We start from the raw sequence: 25510 nt of genomic DNA on the forward strand, positions 1-25510 counted from the left end.
ACAATTGAGAGACCCCCCTCAAGCACTCCATGCCCCCCTTCCGGAATCCATCTGGGACCTCCAACCCCCAGAGTGGCACCCCTGGGACCCCCTCATCCCTTCCCGCCCTCCCCGAGAACCCTCAGAGCCTTCCCATAGTGGCAATAAAGGCTCAAAGCAGTTACAGAACCACTTCTACTGTGTCCAGTACCTGCACTGGGAACACTGGGAGGGACACTGGGAAAATCAGGAGGGAAGCGGGAACATTGGGTAGCACACTGGGAGGGAACTGGGGCAGCTGGGAGGACTCGGGGACTCCTGGAAGCGATCTGCCATGGAAAAGGAGACAAAGGGAGCTGATGTCATCCCAGAGCCACAGGATATTCCATACTGAGACCCCGGGGCCACCCAGGACCACGGCAAGGGCAGCCAGGCCAAGAGCCAGGGGCAGCTTTGGTGTGGGAGGCATCTGGCATCCCATTCGGAATTTCAGGAGGCCCAGTGGTGGGCACAGGGCCATGAGCACAAACAGCGGTCCTTTTACCTGGGAAAGAAAACTCGCCAGTCCAGGTTCCTGATGTCAGTTTGTAGGGCTCCCTTGGGACTCTCAGGGCAGCACAAGTTTGAGGCGGGGACAGCTTTGGTCTGGGATACGTTCTTTGATATTTGGATTTTGTGAAGTCAGGGGCCAGCTGAGGGCCAGGGGCACCTGGGCACATACTCTGGCCCTTTTCCATGGGAAAGAAAACTCACCAGTCCTGGTTCCTGATGTCAATTTGCAAGTTGTACTTGGGATCTTCAAGGCAACTCCTCATCGACATGAGGGCAGCTTGGGTCCACAACACCTCCTTCTTCATTCAGATTTTCAGGGGGTGGCCCTTCTTTCGGGGCCCCTGGCTCTTGGACTCTGTTGCTGGCCCTATTCTCTGTGAAACACGGCTCACCCTCTACACTTCCTGATGTTGGTTTCGAGGAGGTGCTTGTCTCTTCCAGGGCAGGCAGAACTCTTGCTGGCAGCAGTTTTGCTCCAGGATTAATCCTGTGCCATTCAGAACGAAAAGATGTTGAAAGTCACTTGGGGCCACAGACCTCGTGACCTGACCTCTGCCCTTTTTCCCTGTAAAACCAACCTCACCCTCCCTGTGTGTTGATGTCTGTTCACTCAAGGCGTGCTGCTCTCCAAGGGCTGCGGGAGTTTCTGGTGTCGGCAGGTGTGGTCTGTGAGAAATCATTCGCTGTTTGCAATTTTGGAAGCGCAATTCCTGTTTGGCCAGGGGAAAGACTGTTAATTATCTTTGAAATGAAAATCTGGCACCCCATTGTTTAAGGGTCTGGCAAGGGGCTGTGTAGGGGAGGGAACACCCCACAGGACCTTTCTTCACCTCATCCCTCACTCCTAGGTGTAGCAGCTCCCTGCGTGAGCAGCTGCTTTCAGTGCAGCTACCTGGGCACACCTGCCAGGAGCTATGGTCGGAACATCCAGCAGGGACCAGGGAGCAGCCGGACCCACCCAGGCACGGAGCATCCCTTGGAGAAAATGCCAAGGGAAGAGCCCTCTTGCCAAGGGGCAGCACCTGAGCAGGCCGGGCAGCATGTGGGGTTCCACGGGAGAGCTTTCAACTTTCCCCTTTTATTATGTCAGTCCTCCCCTAGAACCCCCAGACCTTCCACAGCACTCCCAGAAAAAAGAGGGGTTATGGAGAGAAAAGGGGTTTCAAGTATGGGAAAAAGCTTCCTTTTCCGTCATTTCTTGCGTTCAAATAATGAGGAAACGCACTTCCCCTGCAATTTTAATGGTCTCATTTGAAAGAGTCCCTGCCTTTTCTATGCTGTTAGGGGTGCTAATTGACAGGGAATCCCCATATTCCATTTTTTTCCAGTTTAAATAGAGGGGGAAAACCTTGACAGTGTCGTTTATGGGTTTGAATTAAGAGTAACCATTTTTGTTGTCCTAAGGCTTAAATTGAGGGGGAAGCCCAGCTATCTCTCTTTCTTAAGGGTTTGGATTGAGGGGAAAATCCCTCTGTCTTCATCACTGGAGAGATTTAAAGTGAGGAAAGCCTCTCTTTTCCCAGTATTCAAGGGATTAAATGAAAGGGCAGAAGCCATTTATTTGCCACGGTATCCATTTCAGTGGAGGTAAATTCCCCATTTCCTCATTTTAAGGGATTCACTTGAAGGAGGCTCTTTTAAAATGATTTTTCAGCATTTAAAACTACCTTTCAGGGCACTTCTTTCTGTGCCCTAGGACTAAGTACCTCAGAGAAAGGCAAGCCTAGCACATACTTAACCTTTATGCTGCCCAGGAGCCTATTATTTTTCTTATTTATAATGTAGTTAGTCCTAATTAGTAACCCCAAGAAGAAGACTTAGACTGTTCATATAATTAGTATTTTTCTCCACCCTTAGTCTCATGTTGAGCACTACTTAGTAGTCACTGAGGAATAATTATGTAAGTTAACAGCAAATTACCCAACTTATCTAGATATGCTGCCTAAAAACAAAGTTTTATTTCTTACCAGTTTTTTTGCCCTTTCGCTCCAAGTAGTTGTAGAAAAAAGAGCTGTCATTTCCCTGAAGAGTTTCCTTCTATATCCAGCCCTTTATTCCCCTTGAATTCAAGCCAGAGGAGCCGAACAGCTGCAGCTGCTCTGAGGGCTTTTCTACTCGGTGGGGTTTGCCCCTTCCCTTTTCCTGGGTGCCACGGGAATGAGCGGCGGGCCCAATCAGGGTATATTAACCCCAGCCTTTGCCAAGGGGCTTCATTCCCTCAGCCATTTCACACTAGTCCTAACTTCCTTTCAGATGCAGACAGTTCAAATCTGTGGCAGAGAGCCCCAGTCCTGGGTGAGGGTGCTGCCATGATCAGGTCAGTCATTGTTTGCATTTGCAGGGGAAGCCTAAAGGGTGACCGTGTTAGAGCAGTGTTCTTTGCCTTTATTTTTAGGAGGTCCAGGCAGATAGCAGCAGTCAAGGCCCTGTGTGCCAGGTGAGCAGTGGACAGAAGGAGTTGTTCTTGCTCAGGTTTCAGGTTTTGGTGCAATTGTAAGCATCCACTCTTGGTTACTTTGTTTTATTTTAGGCAGTCATTTTGCAAGATGTCTCTGGTCCGGATGTCTGGATGTCCAAGGCCAGGTGGGTGCAAGCGTAAGGTCTGGGTGGGTGTGCTTTTCAGGTCAGGGGGATGTTGTTTTCACAGTATCTCAGTGTGGGTTGTTTTGCTTTGTTTTTTTGCAGGTGCTGTCGCTGCCCTAGCTGTGTGAAGGAACAGAGGCGAGCGGGTGAGTTGGCATTTTGGCACAGTGACTCACAGGTGACCCTTATGCAGCAGCATGCTAAGTGTGTACCCTTTTGTTTTTCAGGTATCCTCCAGGCAGCTTGTGGAGACAAATTAAGACTTCAGGTGAGCCGGGGCAGCGGTGTGTCAGAGTTTCGGGGATTCCTCTTTTCGTGGGCACTAGTTGCATTTTCTGTTTTGTCTTAGGTACCCTGAGGAGGAGCGTAGCTGAAGTTTGGAAACGGCAGCACCGAAGCTGATGCAGAGAACGTCTCGCTGTCCACATCCAACTGACATTGGATTCCATCCGGTTGTCTTGCAAAAGCCAAGTGCTGGGGCCAGTAGGTGGGAGATGGGGGGAAAACCTTTACTATCACAGGAGGCTATTTGATGTTAGCTTGGAGAATAGGCCCATAGTGGGACGGGCCCCTCGGGAGCAAAGGGAGAGGGTTTCTCCTCAGCCCCCCCAGAGTCTTCGCCGGGCAGGGCAGTTCCGATCCCTCTCTGGTTCTCGTGACGTTCGCATCGGCGGCCTTCTTTGACTCTTGACGTTGTCGTGGATCTTTTCACCATAGGAGCCCGCCTTCATGTCTGGAGCTATAGCTACAGTCACCCTGTAGTCATTTCTTCCTTCTCTAGGCCTACTGAGCTTCTTAGGCTTCCTCTTAAGTGCTTTGGCACTAACATCTTGAAAGGAGTTGCATGTCATCATCAAGTGCTACTGCCCTAGGGCTTTCTTTTCTTTGGCATCATCAGCCCATGGCTCATCTTGGGCTAGGAATCTTGGGTCCATAAGGTGAAATTGCCAGGCAGTTTCCACTTGTGTCTGTGTCACGTTGTCTGTGTCCGTGTCACGTTGTCTGTGTCATAGGCCTTTGTTACATCTCCATGCTTTAGCAACATCATTTTGTGCCGTATTGGCCATATTTTGCTCACGTACCTTCCCGGATATCAATTATTCTGGCATTTTTACATATTTACTTTTTGGGTCCGGACGATGTACACGAGATGTTCTCATCCGTCTTCATTCTCAGTTTTGGTAGCCCTTCTCATGGACTTCCGTACGGAGCTTATTAGCCCCTCATCACCTGACCACAGTAGTTCCGTAGCATCTGCCTTCTCAAAGGATATAGGGCTCAAAAATTAGTCTTCTGGAGAATTATATCAAGTCCTCACTTATCTTGTATCTCTGTCAGCTTACGTTGTATGCACTTATGATGCACCTACCTGTGTCTGCTTCTATTGTATGTGCGTATGTTGCGCCTACCTATGTTAGCTTATATTGTTTGTGCTTACACTGTATGTACCTACGTTGGCTTATGTTGTTTGTGCTTATACTGTATGTACCTACGTTGGCTTATGTTGTTTGTGCTTATACTGTACGTACCTACGTTGGCTTATGTTGTTTGCGCTTATACTGTATGTACCTACGTTGGCTTATGTTGTTTGTGCTTATACTGTATGTACCTACGTTGGCTTATGTTGTTTGTGCTTATACTGTACGTACCTACGTTGGCTTATGTTGTTTGCACCTCTGTTGTGGCAATTATGATCGCAGCTGCCTTGCCCGGGCAAGTAGTCACGCTCAGGTAGAGCAGTTATAAAGCTTTGCCGTTCATCTGTTCTCTACGGGGTTTGGGGTACAACACTGATGGGCCCAGAGTTGGTATAGCTCCTAGCTCTCAGATAGTCAGTCACTGACCGCCTCCCCTTGTCTCGTAGGTCCCCGGGTCCCTACAGAATTTCCTGGAATCTACCATTTGACATGGAGGTCCTGCGGTCAGAAGAAGCGTTTAAGCATATTCTTCAGTGCAGCGTTTCACGTAAGGGTGGCAGCCAGCGTGTCAGCAGAAGAATGTGTGAGAGTGTGACTGTCTGTGTCTGTCTGTGAGAGTTTGTGTGTGCTTGTGTCTGCAGCTGTGTGTGTGTGTGTGGAGCAGATACAACCTTGTGTGTATGGCCTTTGCCTTTCAGGGGGGGTTTTCATCAGGCAGGAGGATTTTTTGGGAGTCTCCGGAGCGAGTTGCCGTGAATGTGAGTTTGTGCGTAACGCGAAGGGGGCGTGCACGTCGGCGGAGCGTTTTGCGCCGTTTTTGTTCCGGGTGCGTCATAACAATAAAAGCGTTGTGGACTTTTCTGAAATGGAGACACGGTTATATTGTGTCAATATGTATTTGGCTTGTAGTACATTATATTGTTCTGTCTTTGCAGTTGTTCCTATCTTTTGATGTATTTTGCTGTATGTAAATTGGACTTGTACTTGTGTGCCTAGGTATGATGTATTCTTTGTTGTATTTGTCTCTGTACTTGCATTTGTATGCATTGTTTCCCTGTGTATTGCTGAAGTTTAAGGGAATAAAGATTAATCAGCCCTAATAATGATGCCTCTTACCCTCTGCCCTGCCCACCATTCATCTCCTGTCTTTCTTTGGTGTGGTTGAGTCCTATCATTTTCACCCTTTTTCTCCCTTTGCCTCTTACTTTCCTCTTTAGTCTATTCCTCACTTTATCCTTCCATGTGTAACTCTTTGTCTCTGGCTGTGTTTTCCTTTGTTTCCATTTCTAACACATCTCTATGTTTCTCTAACCCTATTTCCTTCTCACCCTATTTTCTTCCATTCCTCTACATGTATTTCCCCATGTCTCTTTGTCTGTCTCTTTCAATCTAGGTTTCACTATGTTTTCTTCTGTTTTTTTTCTTTGTCAGCCTTTGTCTTTCTAACACTTGCTATCATTGTCTTTGTCTCTGACCCTTTTTCCTTTTCTGTCCAACTTTAACTTTTTTGTCTAACTCTCTATTTCTTTCTCTCTTGAACCCTACCTTGTGTTCAGTCTCTCCATTTGTTTTCCTGTAGGTTTTCAGCTCTATTTCTTCTTTTTCTTGTCTCTCTATTTGCTTTTCTCTTTCATTTCAAGTGCTTCCTTTTCTGTTTGTCTTTCACTCTTTTTCTCTTTACCCGACCTTTCTTTCCTCTTTCTCTGCCTTTCTCTTTCTAATCTGACTTTTTTGGTTTTTCTTTTTATCTCTGACTCTTATTTTTCTTGCTCTGTTTTCTTCTTACTCTCTCCTCTTCATTTTTTTCTTCTCACTCTCTCCTCTTTCTTCTCACTCTCTCCTCTTTCTTCTCACTCTCTCCTCTTTCTTCTCACTCTCTCCTCTTTCTTCTCACTCTCTCCTCTTTCTTCTTCTTCTTCCTCCCTTCTCTTTTTCTTCCTCTTACTCTCTCCTCCTCTCTCCTCTTCTTCTTCCTCTTAGGCTAAATACTTGTATCAGACATTTTAAACAGGTCTTTTATACAGAAGTGAATACATTAAAAGAGAAAGGAAAAGAAAATAACTGGTAATATATTTCAAAAGTCAAACCAGTATTTAATTTCTGCATCAAGTATTGCAATCAAAGACACCTAAAAGATTCACCTTTCCATAAAATCAAGGTTTTAGTTTTTGAGATGGTGGTTTACTTATTTAGGTGGTTGTTTTTTGTCCTTCCAACAGCTTGTATTTTTAACTGTTCAGTCCATCAGCAGACAGACACCCTGTCCATCTTAACATAGGCTAAGATGGCCATAAAAATAGTGCAGGTGATGACATTGGTTAGCAACCTTTTCTTCATCATCATCATCTCACATTAACAAAGAGAGACGAAAGGCACAAGGAATTCAAATTATTAGCTTTGAGAACTGAAATAAAAATCTTTCCACAATTAGCCTACATATAGTGGCATTAGAAATACCACTTTAAGTTCTGAAAGTACTGGAAGGAATTTATACCCAAAGGATCCTAATTCTTTGGTAAGTCAAAGCTGCCATTTGTACCTGTGAACAGTATCACTTGGAGAAAATGCAACACTTAGGAAGAGTTTTAATTGTTTTTTTCATTACTTGACTCTGTCATTTTTTTCTGAAGTTTTTACAGCTTCTTGCATTCAAATGAAGGAAGATTAAGGCTGGATGGTTAAGGTTGTAATGCAGCATTTCAAAGTAATATTAGTGAAGATGTACTAGAAACTGCATTGCTTAGAAACCTATTATTTCAATAATCCTTTCTCAGAACTTCACAAAGGTCCTTTTATTGTGTCTCTGATAAATAAAATGTGATTTCTATTTAGAAAGAATTAAGGTAGTGAAGACTAACTAGAGAAGAACATGCAACCTTATAGATACTGAGGCAAAAAATAAAGCAAAATGGTTAGTTGCTGGTTCCAACTGGTATTTTTAAGTCTGTACGGCTAAGCATCTCTATCTTATATTTGTGATCTTTCTGCAATTTTGTATTTATGGGGTTTATGCCTGTTCAGAGTAATTAGTGTTGTTTACATTAGAACAAATACTGAAATACAAAAAATGAAAAGTTATTGGCAAATGGGATACAGAGTAGCAAATCTGGAAATTAGACGCTGCTGATATTTATCTGTAATGAAATTTGGCATAGGACCAGCAATAGCCAGAAGTAGGTAGAATATCCTGTGATACAGCATCTGAAATTCATCAAAACCCCCCTCCAAATTACCTTCAGTATTGTAAAAGTTTCCATTCTTTTTATTATTTGTACTTTATTAGAGGCATCTTGTTAGTACTACTTTTTCTTAGCCTTATCCGGAGATGCTTTCTTATGTCTGACTCCTGAAAGCCTCTGTGCAGAACCAGAGTTCTGCAGAGCTTTTTCCCCTGTATTCCTTCCCTTTTCTGTCTTCCCAAAAGCTTTTGGGATTTTGGCTTTTACACCATAATTTACTTAATTGCCTTTTCGTGTCAGATAATTCTTATGCATATAACATCTCATTTTTAACTACCTGCTTGGTATTGCTACAACATCAAAGAATTTATAAAATTATTCTTTGTTCTCTTATTAGATTTTTTGCTTTGTCCTTACAGAATCTTCTCTGATAAATAGAAGTGGTAGTGCTTTTTATTTACCGCCTTAATTTCCTGCAGTAAAAAAACACTCTATGTTCATTAATCATTCAACGACAAAGGATATTCTGTATTGGAGCCAAAATTGTATACATTTCTAAGCAACTACAGCATTTTGCTTTATTTTCTTAAATCTGTTTCAGAGCTTTGATCAAATTGCACTCTCCAATTGTTTTCCAAAGGGTGTAATAAGAGAAAAAAAATAACCATTTTTATAACGAAATTTCAAGCAAATAAAATCCTTAAAGGAAATTTGATTCTGTAAATGAGGACTAGGAAGAGGAAGGTCATAAGAAAGTTACATCATCGGAGTTTAATCATCCCCTTAGCACACTGATCTAAAACAGGAAAAGCGTATGAAAAACTGCAGAGGTGTCTTCTGAGAAGGTATATGCACATTTCACATACTTCTTGTTCTGTATCTTTCTTCTAAACAGTGATTAAAGCAGCTCCCAGTACAGATCTGTAACAAATTCATGAGCAAATCTGATAAAACCTGTCTTTGAGTAAACTGTGAACCTAACCTGACAACTAAGATAAATAGTTTGTCAGTTGATCTAACCACACCATTCTTTTCTCCTGTATCTGGTTTCTTTTCTTCAGAATTAACCCAGTACTTTCTCCCCCATCGTGCTTTACAAACAACCTCCCTATCTGCTTTTTGTGCCCTATGAAGCCAAGAGGAGCAGTGATGCACAGGAACACTGAAACTCCAATGTCTGGTCAACTAAATCTGGATGATGCTCTTTAGGAGCAGCAGAATGATTTTTCTAACTGCAAAAACTGTTATAATACCACTTATTTAAACTTGATTTCCTGTTCACTTGTGAGTTGATTATTTGACCTTAAATTGTTATGTTTTTTTTGACCATAAAGCCAGTTCTGATTTGCTGAGTTGATGCAGTAGAAAATACTTATATTTACATTGTTCAGCTGTTCGCAGGTAAAGTTGCATGATTCAATAGCCACTAGACATGCTGAGTTCTGACTGGCGTGTTAAAATTTTTCTAATATGTGGGAACTCAAAATGTCTCTCAGACATTTTTAGAGGTTCCAGGCCTTGGTCAGAGGCATTCTAGACCCTGGCAGACAGCTGAAAAACAGCTGTGATTTTGAGTTTGAGCCATGGAATGAATTGCCAACTTTGGAGGTGGAACAAGCAATCACAAAAGGTTAGATAGTATAGTAAAAGTAGTTACAAAGTAGAGGGGAAATTTTTTTAGTATTGTACAGGGGGGTTTTCACTTTGTAGGTGAGGGTCAGAAGTTCTAAGATGGAGGAAAGTGGGCTGATCCTGTTCTTCCTCCTTCTTTTTCCTTACCTCCATGTTCTTGGTGATGTTGGCACTGACAGATCGGTTTAGAGTAGAAAAACACTTGGCAACTAGGTAGTAGGTATTGGGGAATAATTGTAAACACGTTATACGTAATATATCTTATAAAAGATAGCAGCAGCCCTGGGCGGAGAGGGAGACGAAGAAGGCAGCAGATCGAGAGGATGTCAGGGGGTGTGTGTGCCTCTACCCAGGCCGCTGATCAAACAGCCGCAGTCCAAGAACATAATCTGTTAGATAACTAGCGATAAACTGCCTTGAGACCGAACAGCTAAAGCCTGCGGAGTTTTTCTTTGGAAGCACGGGTTGGAGGAGGAATTTCACCACCACATGAGACCCCAGAGCAAGGCCGGGGTTCTCACAGTAATAAAGATGCACCCTTTGTTTATCCACCTTTGTCATTTATACATCCAGCTGTGAAGCTCTCCAGCTTTGCAGTGCTGTTTACTAGGACAATTGAATACCATAACTTCCCAAATTTTGTGTACGTGACCAATCAATATGCAGATTTTATAGCCATAATTTCACACACAGATAATTTGTTAATCGGGCTGCACGCTAAGCTGAGGAAAGCAACACAGCAAATAGTTTTTGCTTTTTTGATAGTTTCTGCCATGTCGAGCTCCCATTCTGTCCATTGGTAATGATTGTACCTCTCATGGGAGGAAATCTGATGGACAAACATACAAAACAATCCACTATTTGGCATAGAGGGAACTAACAACAATAACAGAAGTTTAATATTTTGCTTTCTTTGTCACCTAAGGGTGTGAAAGGTATTCTAGTTCATTGAGTTTATATTCTGCCGCTGATCTTTAGCTGAGGGACACAAAGATATATGTGTTATGCGTGTTTGCATATTTATGTGTTTATATATGCATGTAGATATAGACATATAAAAACACATAAATACACACAGGTGGGGGTGTATGTATATGTATGTATTTATATATATATATGCCTGAGGTCATATGTGTGTGGGATTCAGTTTGTGTTCTGTTAAACCCAGCCCTCTGTGTGTGTGTGTTTGCACCTCGTCCACAGGAGCTGGTTACAGTGCTGGCTATTGAACTGTTGTTGTTTTCAAGCTGTAATTTATTTGGTAATGATATACAATGTTTCACAGTGATAAGGAGTCAATAATGAATATGTTATGCTTTAACATCATAAAGACATCCTTAGGAAAAAGTCCCTGTCTTTCTCCAACAGTGATCCATATGGTGTGCTACTAAAAGGAGAAGATCTCTGAGTGAACAAATGTGAAATAATACAGACTTAATCTTTATTGCTCTTTTCCTATCAAGATAGCCTTTGTTGTCTGGCCTATGAAGACACTGCAAGACTACTCACTCATACAGCATTGTTTTATTGTTCACTTTTATTTTCTCTAAAGCAGACCGGGGTTGTTTTTTTCTTTTTCCTTTGCATATGTCTTAAGAAGTTGACCTTTAGCTTTACTAATGCAATTAATAGTTTTTGCTTCCTATCTCCTATAAATGATGTTGGTGAAATAGGTCACCTGATTTCATGTTCTAGTAGGTACAGTCAGAGAAAATTCTGGATATGTAAATTATCATATTTAATTAGCATTATTTCTATCCTCTTTATTACACATTTTGCAATACTATTGATTGTTGGACCTAGAGTATCTTTTGTCCTCAAGCCACACACCTAGAAGTCACCTAAATCTTCATTTTTTCTGAGGATAATTCAGCTTGGAATAATTTTTTTAAATCTAGATTAAGAGTAAATAATTTAAATGGAAGTTTTGACAGGACCACACGTATAAGGTTTTGAAGTATTTCAAGACTACGAAAAATTGCTACCCTGTCATCTGACTTTTTAGTCTTTATCTAAGACATAAACCACATGTTTGTTTGATGTTTGATTTTTTGTCATAAAAGGAGTAGGTGCTTTATCAATAGACTTTATTTTAATCAATACTGCCTCGATTATTCCCTACATGAATCCAATTTTTATTTCTACTGTCTAGAGTGGGAAAATATGAGAAAGAGTTCCCCACATCAAATCCATCTGCATCATCTCAGAGGCTGCCTTCAGTAGCTTAAACATGACTAAACCCCTCCCACTGTTACACTGGAAAGAGTCTTGATGACTCAAAACTTTAAAAAAACCTTGTCGTTTTCACTCCATTTAAATGTGTCACTTTTAATAGCAAAACAAGTAGAGAAATTCCAATGTGAACTCATTTTAGAGCAATGACCAAGTATTATGAATATTTGACTGTATTTAATCTTTCAGCTCCTTTTCTTATTGCATCCTTAACCCTACTCCTGAAGGGACTTGGATTTAAATACAGTAGAATTTCCAGTGTTGAGCAAATCTCTGGTTTCATACCTGAAGATCTCCTTAGTTCAAAAATCCACTTTGTAATTAATTTTATTTATGCTGTGCAACTCTGCTTTCCCAGATATTAAAAAGCATATTGGCAAAGAATATGACATTATTTCTTGAATAAAATGACAGGAAGTAATGCAGCAAGATTTTCTGCCTTGAGAGTCACCTGACTTCTCCATTCAGTGACTTTATATTCCTATTCAGGGATTATTATACCTAAGAGATCCAGAGTATAGCCAAGAGAATAGTAATAGAGAAGTTCTAACTGTAATGCTGATTTTCTACTGTTTGTTACTATTTCCTCACCCATAAAAGGCACTTGTAATTAATTTTCTGTTCCCTAGGACCACCTGTAGAAGTAAACTTCACTATTGGTGATGAGATTTAAACACGAAGAAAAAAAGCTGGGTAAGTATGAAGTTGTTAAACTCGCTGTCACGAGACTGTATTGTTGAAGACTGTTACAGGGATGATGGGAGTCTGGGATAAGTTTAGCTATGAAAACTTAGTTCCATTTCATCAAGGAGGCTTAAAAGAAGACCCAAATTGGGTTGTTTTTTTTTGCTGTTGTTGTTGGGTTTTTTTTGTTGTTTTTTTTTTTTTTAAACTGAATATTTTTGGAAAAAATATGAAGTAGTTATCTCTGACATTTCTATTGACAGGTGGCCAAGACATGTCTGGGGAATCGTAATGATTCAACATCTCGTTTGGAAGCAGCAGAAACAGAGACAAGCTTTCAGGTATTCTCTTCCAGAGTAATTTTTGGGGTTTTACTAAAAGGTCTCATGAGATTCAGTTACTTAAAGTAGACTTACACATTCTTCACCAAGTTCTGTCTCAAAAGAGAAGACTACTTAATTCAGACTTTGACTGTGTCTGATTGTAATTGATCTGTTCAAAATTATTTCTGGCTGGTAACAATTTGCAAACTATTAAATATTTGGAAAGCTGGTAGTCAAATTACTTAATTTGACAGTGTCATGTGTATAGCCCTGGAAGCAGGAGTAAGGAGAGTTTTCCAAAATAATTGAATATTAAATACCTATGTGGTTGTTTATATATATATATATAATATGCAGTGATATGAAGCTGTATGTAGCATCAGACTTGTATGGTTTTGCACTTAGAGATCAGGACCCTTTTCTAGGGACAATTCCAATTTTAACAGACTTTTTTATTTCTGTTTATGTATATATGTATTCTATACACCATATTTTTACCTTTACAGAAGTTTCACAGCCCTCCATGGACTAAACCTGAAGATGAAAAATCACCTGAAGAAAAAGAGAAAAAATACAAAGAATCAGTTAGTACACCAGAATAAAAACTCTAAATGCTACTAACCTACATTGAAAAATGCCAATCACTTCCATTTTCATGTTCTGCTAGCACAAAGGCATGAAATGTCCCAGGTTTCTAAAGCATGCATTTTTCACTATTTTATGAATGTCTGTAAATTAGTCTATAACAGACCAGTTAGTACCTTCCAGCAATAATCCAAAATTGATGTTTGAAGAAGTGCTTTGTAATGCAGTCCAGTTTTTGAACTCTTGTTCTACCTTATCAGTAATTGTATACTATAAATTACCCATTTCGTAAACAACAGTCATTCTCAAGTATATTTCTCACTGTTTTATTTCATGTAATTTTGTGGCAGATTAGTTCTAATATTAAGAGGCAGTCAATGTGGAGGGGGGAAGATATCTGTGTAACCATATTTGAAGTACAATCCTTAAGTGCAACTGCAAAAAGACAACTGTGTGTGTGGGGGGTCCATGTATGCTTACCTTTTAGTAATTCCATCTCAAATCTAATTACTTACACAATAAAATATGCTTATTTTCTTCTTTCTTTCCTCAGTGCTATCTTAACTAGTTCATTTTTGAACACTGAAAAGCTGACAGAATTGGATTTTAAGGGATGGAGATGGAGAGAATCATTACTTTAAGGATTCAAGCAAAAAAAATGTGCAGGTGGTACTGAGTTACAGTGTCATAGCTTGGATGGCAGCCGTGGGAAGTCGGTTTCATCCCTTGTGTTTGTGCTGATCTCGACGGGATGGAATACACTTCCAAGGGGAAAGCCCTGTTTGGTCCACTACAGTTGGCCTTTGATCCCTCCATCGGGGAGGACTGATTGGAATCAGCTCTGTCACTCATGGATTCTTTCAGTTTCTCCTTAGTCACACTATGACAAGAAAGCAGAAAAGAAAGGGAGAAGAGAGAATGTTTTTCTTTTTTGGGTGCATGTCATTATTGGTCTAATTTAAGAATTCATATGCCATATCTTTTTGAGATGCACATCTTTCAGGAATGGTTGGAATAGTAAACTGCCTGATGCAATGCTATCTATCCCTAGCAAGAATTGTCTTAAGCATTTGTAACTTGTAAACTTCCACCTTGGTCTTAATGCACACCTCAGCACATTTTCAACTAGATTTGAAGTAGTTATAATAATTTACTTTGTCTTGCTTTGTATCAGTTTAAAAGCAAATAGACAAATCTTTAACTTAGTGATGCTCTGTCTTCAGTTTTAGCATTTAAGACTTTACCTCTCCTTCAACAGTCTCCTTCAATACCTCCTTGTCCTTGCTGGTGTGAAAAATGCATATTTTATGATTGGCTTTTCGCAAAGGCTATAATGAATATTCTATGTGTAATGTTAGAACGTTATGCTGTGTTAATTCACTCAAGTAGTGTGTTAAATACAGTTTTAGGTTCTAACCTAATGTTAAAATAGAGACTATGTATGTGGGGAAGTTTTTTTTTAGGAATGAGATACTTACTTCAAAGAACACCTAAATCTTCCAAAGCAGAGGAATTTATGGCTTTTATCAGAAGAAGTTAATTTCTTCAGGCCTTACTCAGACTCAAAGATGCCAGGGGATTAAAGGAAACAATTAACATACAACAAACAGAGTTTCTTGTTTAAAATAGAATGCATTCGTAACCATAAAAGATATATAAATATGCAACAAGTATATTAGTTTAAGGGTGATTCCTTTATTCACAAGTCATGCTTTTCGTAACTTAATGTCCGAGAACATCCGGACGTCCGTAATTCTTTACTTTTTTTATTGTCTTGTAATTGTCCTAACTCTAAACTTTAGTACTCTAGTGATATTATTATTTTTATAACCATTTTATTATTATTAAACTTTTAAAAACCAAGTGATTAGCGTTTTTCACACTGGTATGAGTAATCTTTCACCCTGACATTTTGTATGTGCTCCTCTACTCAAAGATAGATAGTTGCAGTTTCTCTGCCTTTTTTAAAACTAAAAAACCTCATGAGCTGACCAAATGATGACAAAGTACAGCTTAAGACTATCCATGTTAAGAGCCAAAAGACACGAAATCGTGGCTATGAAATTAATCAGGTAAGAGATATGTGGCTCTTTGCATTTGATCCTAAATCTTGCTGAAGACAGTCTGCTTTCTTTCAAAATTTTCAGTGGGCAAGACACTTGTGGTTTTGTCATATCTACAGCTGGCATTAATTTCTAGTGATGCTAAAAGCAGCATTTCTTTGCATGTGACAGACCTTAACTGAGAAGGTCACTGGAACTCTGTTTCAGTCACCTGTCAAGAAAGGATCTGCACTGCGCAGTGGTTGAAGCCCTCCAGCAGGACGAAAGCCAACGAGCACAATGCTTCCTGTAGCTTTAGAAAGAAGCCTTTGTCAGCAGGATCCCCTTCATCAGGCAGCCTGGAGTAGATACTATCCACAGGGCTCCTTGGCTGCCTTGGTCACGGGTTCTTGCCTACAGGCTTTGGACTTGCTCGTGGCTGTTCTTCAAACACGGCTCCTCACGTGGAATCCACTTCTTGGTGCAGAGGGCAATCCCTCCATCTCCCCTTCCTCCCCTGTATCTTCTGACCAGGCTGGAGCTCTCAGTAGTGACACTGCAGTCATGGGATTCATCCCACCACATCCCAGAGATGCAAAAGGCCGTAACTTTCCTGCAGCACAGCGACTTCCAGCTCCTCCTGTTTCTTGCCCGTGCTGCAGGTGTTGATGGAAGGCGCCTCAGCCTGCCTGTCAGCCGTGTCACCTTCCCAGAGGAACACCCCTTTTCTTCCTTTCTCACAATTTTCTGGTGTTTTCCCGCCAGCTTTTATTCCCTTGGCTTTCCTGACAAAGCCAACCCTAGACTTGCCTTGGCCTCTTACCACTCCCTGGCACTTCACTGCCTTGCATGCCCATCTCCCGCCTTGGATAAATGAGGTTTTTGTTTTAAATTGGTAACTATTTTTATATTAAGAGTTAATAATGTAAGGGCTTTTTAATTATATGGATTATTTGTAATGTTTTTTATTGGTATATTAAGTAAGTAGGTAAAAAATGGATTTTTTTGAGAAGTGCTAGATAAATACAAAGTATTTAAACTTGAAACTTTAGTGAAAGTTACTTAAATGTTTGTTTTAGGTTGGTTAATTGGTAAAGTGATATAATTAAAAGTAAATAAAGTAAATAGAGTAGAAGTATAATATTTGATAGAATTTTATACTTTGAAAGTTATTAAATAAGATTTTTATAATATTGATTTTTATATTTATAAAGAAACCTAAAGTTTATATATTTTGGTGGGTGCAGTACAAGACGTCAGGTGTAAGTTGCAATTCTTGCATAATCTACATTTGTATTTACATAGTGTAATTTATCTGTGTATTTACATTGGTGTTTTGTGGAGTGGTGAGTGTGTTTTTTGTGTGATCTGGTTTTATGTTCCTTATTGAAATTTACTTGGGTTTTTGTACTTGTTGAGATATAAGTAAACTTTATGTTTTGATATAAGAAATAAGTATTGTTAAGTTTTGTTTTATAAAATTGTATAGACTTGCAAGATAATGGTATAAGTTGTTATAATTTTTCAGTTATAAGCATGAAGAAATATAAGAATAAAATAATGTATGTAGTAAAGAAGAAATTGATAATAATTAGGAATTACTTAGATAATATCTATAATTAGTAACATAGGTGAAATTATATCATTAGTAAGTATTAAAAGATGGTACATTATTTTAGAGTTTTTAACAATTGATAAATGTTAAATTAGTAGTAAGTTAAATAATTATGTGTGGATAATGATTTTTTAAGTTTAAAATAATAAGTTTATTTGTTATATTGATAAAGTTAAATTGTTAAGTTAAAATTATTTGAATTTTATTTTTGACGTAGAAAATATTTGGGTTTCCTGTTAATTATTTTATTTAGGTAGATATAGGGTTAGGTTATAGTTTAAATTTTAATTGGTGTATGTTACTTAATATATTTTTATATAATGTTTTTAAAAATAGTAGTTAAGAGTAAAAATGTTAGGATTAAAGATGAATCACATTATTTAATAATTGGATTTTTTAGAAGTGTTTTTAGAATATATTTGAATATAGTAAACTTTTTTTTAAAGATTTGAAAGTGGTTATGGACAGGATTGTGAGTTTGGATTTGGATATTGAGAGTGTGAAGGTGGAGGAAATGTATGAGAGAGCGATTACTTAGTGTGAAACTTAGAAAAAGAAATTAATGTTGTAGTTGAGTTTTATATTGAAGTGATTTTGTAATAATAACTGAGGAAAGTGATCAGATTAACAGTTTGGAGGAGGTTTTTAATGAAATATATTTTTTTTAGTCTTGAAAAATATTTAAAACTATGAGATAAATTTAGGTTAAATTATAGAGTTAGTGTAGAGATTAGTTAGAGAGTTAACTTGTTTTAAGAGCTGTAAAAGTAGAGAAAATAAAAGTAGGAATTAGAAATTTTATGTAAGAGTAGAGATTGTAATGAAGAACAGAATTTTTGATGAAATTGATGATACAATACACTGTATTTTTTTTACTTCTGAATAGGTGTTTGGTAGTGTTTTCTTTTAGTTGTTTTAATTTGAGTTGTTTTATTTTTTTTAAGAATATTAACCATATACTGTATAGTTTAGAGAAGTGATTTTTAATAAAACTTAGGATAGGTTATATTAAATAACATTTAAATTTAGATTGAATGAATTTTGATAGTAAGGAATAATAAACTTAATTTTAATAGATAAAAAGAAACTTAATGTATTTATTTAAATGTATTGACATTTAATTTTGTTTGATTTTATTAACACTTAACATATTGAATGTTGTTATTTATAAATATTGAAGGTATTTTAAGTCTTTTGGTTTTGGAGACATTTTAGCTTGTTGAGTTAAGATTATTACTTATATCTTTACAGGGTGGTTTTATTTATTGGGAAATATGTTTCTCAGTAATAGATTTTTATTTATGTTACATTTTAAATGGTACTAATTTGTGTAGTGGGTTTTGTTAAATGTAGGATATTGATTAGATTGTTTTATATTTTTTGTGGGCTTGGACAAATATTTATCTATACAGTTAGGCTTTTCTATATTTGAAGTAAGTTTTGATGGGGTTTTTTTTTAAGAGTTATTGATTTAGAATTTTAAGAATATTTGGTGTTTGGAATAAATAAAATCGGGGGTTTTTTGGATACGGTCGAGCTGTATTTTTAGTGTTAGCAAGGACTAGTTTTGGTACGTTATTTTGATTTTTTTTGTTTGCTTACGGGGAGGGTCTCCTGTTAGATGTGGAAGCCTGAGACTGGCACAAGGACTTTTTATCTAATGCTTGATGAGTCTGTTTTATGGGGAGGAGGTGTTATTTTAAGTTTTATAAAATACACTGAGAATTAGTTAAAATCATGGAAGAAACATTATGGTAATTAAAGGGTGCTACGTTTGAAGAGCTATAAATCTTTTTAAATACCTGCTTGATGTAAGGTGAGCTTAATCTCCTTTTTCTGCCCCAGAAAGCATCGGGCACGTCCACATCGATGGCACCACCTCTGCCTACTGCTCCTGCTCCACCTGACCAAAAGCAAGAGCAAAAGTTGGTTGGGCTTTAAGAACTTGCAATAACTTTGAAGCAAAATAAATCCCATTTTCCCCTGTGTTTTTTCCTTTCAGGTGCTGCACTCACCTCTGCGGACACGCACCGAGCTCTCGCTGCAGGAACCCGTCAGGCCTCAGTGGCTGTGAGTTCATGTTCTTCTCCCTGGGGAAGAGGAGAAGAATGTGATTAAATAAGTAAATAAATAAATAAATAAATAATTGCTGAGGAATTGCAGAAATGTTTTCTGGAGCCTTTCCCCTTCGGTGCCCCTGTGCTGTGTGGGACACGGGCAGAGGAGCCTCGGGCTGGAAAGGGGCAGGAGAAAGGCAAAGGGACCCCCCGGTGTCCCCAGGGCACCGTGGGGACAGAACGGACACTGCGCGGGCACGGGGAGGCGAGGAGTGACAGTCTGGGCCAAAATCCCAGCTCACCCCAGGGAAATTAGTGAGGGACATTTTGGAGGGGAAAGCTGAGGTCACGAGTTCACCCAGCCCGGCCACGTTGTGTTTGCACAAAGAGGCACCAGAGGTGAAGGTCAATCCTGAGCCAACCCTGCTCAACCTCTAAGTCCCAGAATAAATCCTACAAGCTGCCCACTGAGGGACTAAAAATACATAAAAGAGAACCAAGAGCATTCCGAGAGCAAACCAGAAGGTTCCTGGGAATCCCGTTGCAGCGATGTCACAGCCTTTTTGACAGAGCTGTAAGATTTTTATTTCAATGCTGCGTTTCTCTCCTGGGATCATTCACTCCGTGGGCTGTGGGGATTTTTCGGGTTTGAACTCCCTCACGGTGGCCCTGACACTGCTCAGAAGCTGGAGGAAGAGCAGAGCCAGTGCTCCTGGCAGGGGCAGGGAGTTTTCCCCCAGAGCAGATCCAGCAGCTGCCCTCCAGCCCGGCCAGGAGGGATCTGCTTTGGCTCCTGCAGGGACAGAACGTGTTCAGGTGCTCCAGGTGACATTCCAGCAGCCTCATCTCCCATCCCTGTTCCTGCCCCTCCTGCTCTCAGCTCCTGCCCCACCAGCTGTGCCAAGGGAATTTGTCCCACCAGCAGCAGGGGAAGGACAAGAGCTCCCACCCTGGCACTTGGATTGTCCCGCTGGGGGATGCTGCCTGCTGGGATTTAGATCATTCCATACATTTGGCTGCTGAAATTTCCCAGCCCAGGGGCTTTAGCACAAAGATTGTTCTTTGTATGGTGCCTGGATTTGGGGTTCAGTATCAGCTTTGCTAGTTCAGATGAATTATACCCACAGCCCCAGGTTCCCTGCTGAATTCCTGCTGGAATAACCTGACAGTGCCTCGTGGAGATTGGAAATTCCCATGCAGAGCTGCCACTTTAGCACCAGCTGTGTCAGGAACCAGCAGAGGTTCCAGGGAAGCTCAGTGGGATCAGGACAAGGACAGGTCTCTATTCCACAGAACTTGCTATTTAAAACCCTCATCCCCCAGCCCCAGGGATGTGTCTGGGGTCACTTGACAGAGTTCCCTGGAATTCAACTGATTTCACTCCCCGGAGCTCAGGCTCCAGTTGATGTTTTAAAGCAGGACAAGGCAGTGGCTGGATGAGCTCCCGGCCTGTGCTGAGGCAGAACATCTCTCCTGCAGAAGCTCAGCTCCTTTCAGAGCCTCGGCAGTGGCCTCTGCATGTCCTTTCCCCTCAGGAAAGGGATGCACATCCCTGCCTGCAGCACATCTCCAGTGGGACCCACCTGTGAGAGTTTTCCATCCCTTCTGCACCTCCAGCTGGCTCCCTGGAAATCTCCAAACATAATTGCACTCCAACCTCTGATTTCAAGGCATCTCCAAGGCTCTTACTTGGCATTTAGTACCTGTGAAGGAAGATTGCCTTGGCTCAAATGCTGCTGGTGAATGATAGCCTCCGGCTGGAAAAGAGGGAGGAGATTTGGGGTGGCTGGAACATACCTGGCAGCTGTGTGGGAGGTCAGAAAGAGGGATTGCTGTCAGAGCCCCTCTGCAAACGGCCGTGCCTCCATTCCCAGGTAATGCCAGCCGTTCCCTGGGGTCCCTGTGGGCTGTCGGTGGCGTCTGTCCGGGCTGAAGCATCCCTGCGTGCCTGTGGGGAGCAGCCCCTGGCCGAGGAGCCGCGGGCAGCCCTTCAGCCGTGTCCGTGCCAGCGCTGTCCCGTGCGCCGGTGCCCGTGCCGGGACGTGCGCTCGGCACGCTGCGAGCCACGGGCAGGGCACGGCAGCTCCCGCCCCGCAGAGCCAAGGACAGGAGGTGCTCTCTGCCCTTCGGAGCTCCGGCGCCTCCAGCCCCGCACCGGGCACAGCCGGAGCGGGAGCAGCGGCCCCGGCGGAGCGGCCGCTCCCGGCCGCGGCGCCGCAGCCCCGCTCGTCCGGCGGGGCTCCCCCGGGGATGCGGACACGGGGCGGGGGAGGCGGGCGCTGCTGCTCGCAGGGGAGCGCGGTGGCCACGGGGCTACCGGGGCGGGGGGGCTCGGCATCCCGCGGGGGCTGCGGGGCGGCTCCGTGTCCGCCCGCGGGGCCGGAGGCGGCGCTGCGGGAGCGGCGGTGCCGATGGGGTCCCGGCCCCGACGCAGCCCCGGCTCCCCGCGGCCACAGCGAGAACGGGACCCGAGCCCCGGCGGGACCCGAGCCCCGGGCCGGCCGCAGCTGGAGCGGCGGCGCCCGTCCCGGAGCGGCTCCTCCCGGCCGCGGCGCTGCCGGTCCCGATCCCAGCCCCGATCCCGCCTCGACCCCCCGGCCCCGGCACCCCCTCCCTGCCCGCCGAGGAAGGAGCGGCTCCGCCCGGCTCCCCCAGCAGACACCGGCGGGACCAGAACCCGAATCCCGATCCCGATCTCAGCTGAGCGCCTCGGATGCCGCGCAGGCCGGGAGCTGCCCCGATCCGATCCCCGCACGGAGCTCCGAGCGCCGGTCCCGCCGCAGTCCGTCCGAGCATCCACACAGAACACGGGGCGGGCGCGGAGCCGCCGCCATTTACGGGCGGGGGGCGGGGCCGGGGGCGGGGCCAGCACAGGTGCGCGCACAGGTGCGCGGGGCCCCAGCGCGCCTGCGCGGGGCGGGGCCGCGGGTATTTAAACCGCGGGGCGAGCCCGGCGGAGCCATTTGGTGCTGGGCGCTCGGAGCGGGAGGTTGCGGCCGGTCGGGCTCTATATCTCTTTTTCTTTTGCTTTTGTTGCGCGTTTCTTTTCTTTTGTATTTTTTTTTCTCTATGCCTCTCTTATCGACCCTCCCTTCCTCCCCTCCCCCACCCCCTACACCCTCCCCCCCCCCAAACCCCCCCCCCTCCCTCTCCCCCCTAGCCCTCCCCTCCCTCCCTCCCGGGCGGGCCCCCCTACTCTCCTTTCCTTGTCCTCCCTCTCTATTCCCCTACTCACCCCTACGCTACCCTGTTCCTCCATCCTTTCCCTGTTCCTTCTCTCCCCAGCCGGGCTCCCCCGTGCCCCCTCTCCCTGCTCCCCCCCACGCGCTCCCGGTTCCTCCTGCCGCCTTTCCGTGATACCTTTCCCCCTCCACATATTCCGCCTCCTTCCCCAAAGCTGCCTTCAATCTTTCTCTTCCTTCACCCTGCCTTCCCCCAGCCCCCTGCACACCCCGACCTGCCCCCACCTGCCCCCTGTCCCTGTCACCCTCCCCTTGAGCGCCCCCTCTGCTCCCCTGTTCTCGTTCCCCATTCCCCTTTTCCTTCTTTCCTCGCAGCCGCGGGGCTCGGGGCGCCGCAGAATAAAGCCCAGAGGGCCGGAGCCGGCGCCCCCCGCCCTCGCTGGGGTCCCCACACGGGGCCGGAGCCGCTCTGCGGGTCCCCCCATTGCAGTCCAATACACGGCCCGACACTGCCGGGGTGCGGCTTTCCCGACATCACACTGGGGGTCGGGCTGGGGGTCGGGAGGGGGTCCTGGGGGGAGGAGGGTGGGGGGGTTAGGAAGGGCCCCCTCATTAGGAGGGGGTCCCGGGGGAGGAGGGTGGGGGGAGGGGGATAGGAAGGGCCCCCTCCGGAGGAGGGGGTCCGGGGGAGGGGGCGGGGTGGAGGGCGGGGCCTTCCCCCCTCCAGCCCCGGCCCCTCCCCGGGACCCCTCCTCCGGACAGGGCCGGGGGGGTTTGGGGAGGGGGGGGGGAGGGGGCGGGGGGGGTGGGTGGGGGGGCGGGGGGGAGGGTGGGGGGGGCGGGGGGATTGGGGGGGAGGGGGGGGGGGGGGGGGGGGGGCGGGGGGGGGGGCGGGGGGTGGGCGGGGGGGGGGTGGGGTGAGGGGGCGGGGGGTGGGTGGGGGGGCGGTGGGGGGGGCGGGGGGGGAGCAGGGGGTGCACGTCACTCTGTGCCGTAAACAGACATTTAAAAAAAAAAAAAAACCAAATGGCCGGCCGTTCCCCCCTTCCCACCCCACCCCCCCCCTCCCACCCCGCCCCCCCCTCCCACCCCACCCCCCCGCCCCCCTCCCACCCACCCCACCCCCCCCGCCCCCCCCCCCCAACCCCCCGGGCCCCGGTCCGGAGGAGGGGGTCCCGGGGAGGGGCCGGGGCTGGAGGGGGGAAGGCCCCCCCCTCCACCCCGCCCCCCTCCCCCGGACCCCCTCCTCCGGAGGGGGCCCACCCTGGCCCCCCTCCCCCGGACCCCCTCCTCCGGAGGGGGCCCTTCCTATCCCCCCCCCCCACCTTCCTCCCCCGGGACCCCCTCCTAATGAGGGGGCCCTTCCTAACCCCCCCACCCTCCTCCCCCCAGGACCCCCTCCCGACCCCCAGCCCGACCCCCAGTGTGATGTCGGGAAAGCCGCACCCCGGCAGTGTCGGGCCGTGTATTGGACTGCAATGGGGGGACCCGCAGAGCGGCTCCGGCCCCGTGTGGGGACCCCAGCGAGGGCGGGGGGCGCCGGCTCCGGCCCTCTGGGCTTTATTCTGCGGCGCCCCGAGCCCCGCGGCTGCGGGGGAAAGAAGGAAAAAGGGACGGGAAGAGAGGAGGCAGAGCGGGGCATGCGGGAAGGTGGGAGGGAGGTCGGGCTGCGGAGGAAAGCGGGCGGGAAGGGAAAGGCCGGCAGGGGGAAAGAGGGACGGGACAGAGGAGGGAGAGAGGGGGAATGGAACGGAGCAGCGGGGCAGGGACAGGTGAGGGACGAGGGGGGCGTCGCTTTGGGGAGGAGGGAGAGTGGGTTTAGGGGAGAAAAAACAGAAATATGGAGAGAAGGAAGGAAGGGTAGATGGTGGGACGGGAGGCCGAAATGGGACGAGAAGGAAAAGGAGGAAGACAAAGAAGGGAATAGGAGCAGAAGGAAGGAAGAGTAGAAGGGGGCACAAAAGGGGAGCGAAAGCAGTCGGCTTTGGGGAGGACAGGAAAACGGGGGAAAGGCAGGGAAAGAAGGGGAATGGGAGCAGGAGGAAGGAAGTGTAAAGGGGGAGAAGGAGAGACGGGCGAAGCTGCGGAGCCGCACAGAACCCACCACCCGCACCGCGCTCCGAGTGAGCAAATGGCGGCTGCAGCGATTCCCGGCACTTAAATAAGCTCGGCCCCACCCCACGCAGGTGCCCCGCGGTCCCGCGCACCTGAGCCAGCGCCGGCCCCCGCCCCTGAGGCTCCGGCCCGGCCCCGCCCCTGAGGCTCCGGCCCGCCCGGGATGGAGGCGGGGCCATCGCTCCCGGCCCGCCGGGATGGGCCCGGGGCTGCCGCTTCGGCTCCCGGCGGTGCCGCCTCTGCCCCCGGCGGGGCGGGTCGGGGTCTCTCTCGGGCCGGAGCACCGGGGCGGCGCCGGGGCCGAGCCGGCGGCGGCGGCGATTTCCCGGGGCTGACCGAGACCGGCCGGGGCGCGGGGACCCCCGTGCCGCCCCAGCACCCCCAAACCCGCCGCTCCCCGCCGTGCCAGGGAATTTTCTTTTTCCGGTGCAGGCCGAGACATTTCTGTGAGGAAACTCAGAACTCAGGGGTACGGGGTCTGAGGGGAGAGAAGAGATTCTGGTATAAATCCAAAACGCGTTGTGAAAAACAACATGGAACGGCTCATTTGCTCTCCCAGCCCGATTTCTGTGTGACCGTCTGTGATTCCAGCTGCTCCGCTGGCACTGGCAGCCTGCGGGGCTCTAAGGACTTGCCAAGTGCCCAGCACGACAGAAAAGAACGGGAGAACTCCCCGGCTCTGGCAGCGGAGCCTCTCGGCAGTGTCCCGAAAGCCCCGCAGTGCCAGCATCTCTGCATGGAAGCTGAGGGGCTCCAGCGCAGCCCCTCTGCAGCGTTCCTCTGCAGCTGGCACTGCCCAGCGCCCCTGACCAGGGTTTGGGGTCCCTGCACAGCCCCCGGCGCAGCCCCCTGGCTTCTTCCAGTTCCCTTCAGCCAGGATGATTTTCTCGGGGGTAGGAGCACCCAAAGCCAGCGGAACTGGCCTCAGCCACTTTCCGTGGGATCTCTCCTCTTCCTTCCTCACCAAATTCCCACTGTCAAAACCCAGCTTGAGGCACAGATCCCCATCCCCTCAATCTCTCCAAGGAATTGGGCTCGGATTTCCCAATCCAGCAGGGCAGAAATGCTCTTGTCCTTACTGTACATCCTAATTGCAGTAATGGCTCAAGAAATAATTGAAAGAAATTAAAGGAATGAAGAGAAATTAAATAAGAGCTGCCAGCTCCAACTAAGGGATGTTCAAACCCCTTACCAACAATTTGCTTTAATTAACCGACTCAAACAAAGTAATTAACACCACATTGATACAGTATGATTCTTTTTAATCGAGTTATAGATAAATATTGCAGAATGTAAAAACCTTTGTAAATCCAGAAACTCTTTCAAGAGAGA

General features: G+C 45.7%; 4 long non-coding RNA genes across 6 annotated transcripts; 3 read left to right on the forward strand and 1 right to left on the reverse strand.

Moving 5' to 3' along the window:
* Window positions 1-944: 944 nt before the first annotated feature.
* Window positions 945-2796, reverse strand: LOC144248495 (uncharacterized). The gene is made up of 3 exons (XR_013341790.1): window positions 2499-2796; window positions 1110-1241; window positions 945-1018 (listed from the first exon to the last, which is right to left on the reverse strand). It is a non-coding gene; the product is annotated as an uncharacterized LOC144248495 (long non-coding RNA).
* LOC144248494 (uncharacterized) lies at window positions 1231-2963 on the forward strand. Its single transcript, XR_013341789.1, has 3 exons — window positions 1231-1493; window positions 2785-2848; window positions 2927-2963. It is a non-coding gene; the product is annotated as an uncharacterized LOC144248494 (long non-coding RNA).
* Window positions 2964-3081: 118 nt separating this feature from the next.
* Window positions 3082-3362, forward strand: LOC144248489 (uncharacterized). Its single transcript, XR_013341783.1, has 3 exons — window positions 3082-3114; window positions 3217-3260; window positions 3342-3362. It is a non-coding gene; the product is annotated as an uncharacterized LOC144248489 (long non-coding RNA).
* An 80-nt stretch (window positions 3363-3442) lies between these two features.
* LOC144248497 (uncharacterized) lies at window positions 3443-13818 on the forward strand. Of its 3 annotated transcripts, XR_013341793.1 has the most exons (6): window positions 3443-3601; window positions 4979-5079; window positions 12205-12268; window positions 12523-12600; window positions 13089-13166; window positions 13721-13818. It is a non-coding gene; the product is annotated as an uncharacterized LOC144248497 (long non-coding RNA). The 3 variants fall into 3 exon arrangements; XR_013341792.1 differs by lacking the exon at window positions 13721-13818 and having other exon boundaries at window positions 13089-13707; XR_013341791.1 differs by lacking the exons at window positions 12205-12268; window positions 12523-12600; window positions 13089-13166; window positions 13721-13818 and adding an exon at window positions 5231-5635 and having other exon boundaries at window positions 3449-3601.
* Window positions 13819-25510: the final 11692 nt, after the last annotated feature.

Source organism: Lonchura striata, unplaced genomic scaffold, assembly GCF_046129695.1.
Source record: "Lonchura striata isolate bLonStr1 unplaced genomic scaffold, bLonStr1.mat Scaffold_151, whole genome shotgun sequence".
In the NCBI taxonomy this organism is placed as follows: domain Eukaryota; kingdom Metazoa; phylum Chordata; class Aves; order Passeriformes; family Estrildidae; genus Lonchura; species Lonchura striata.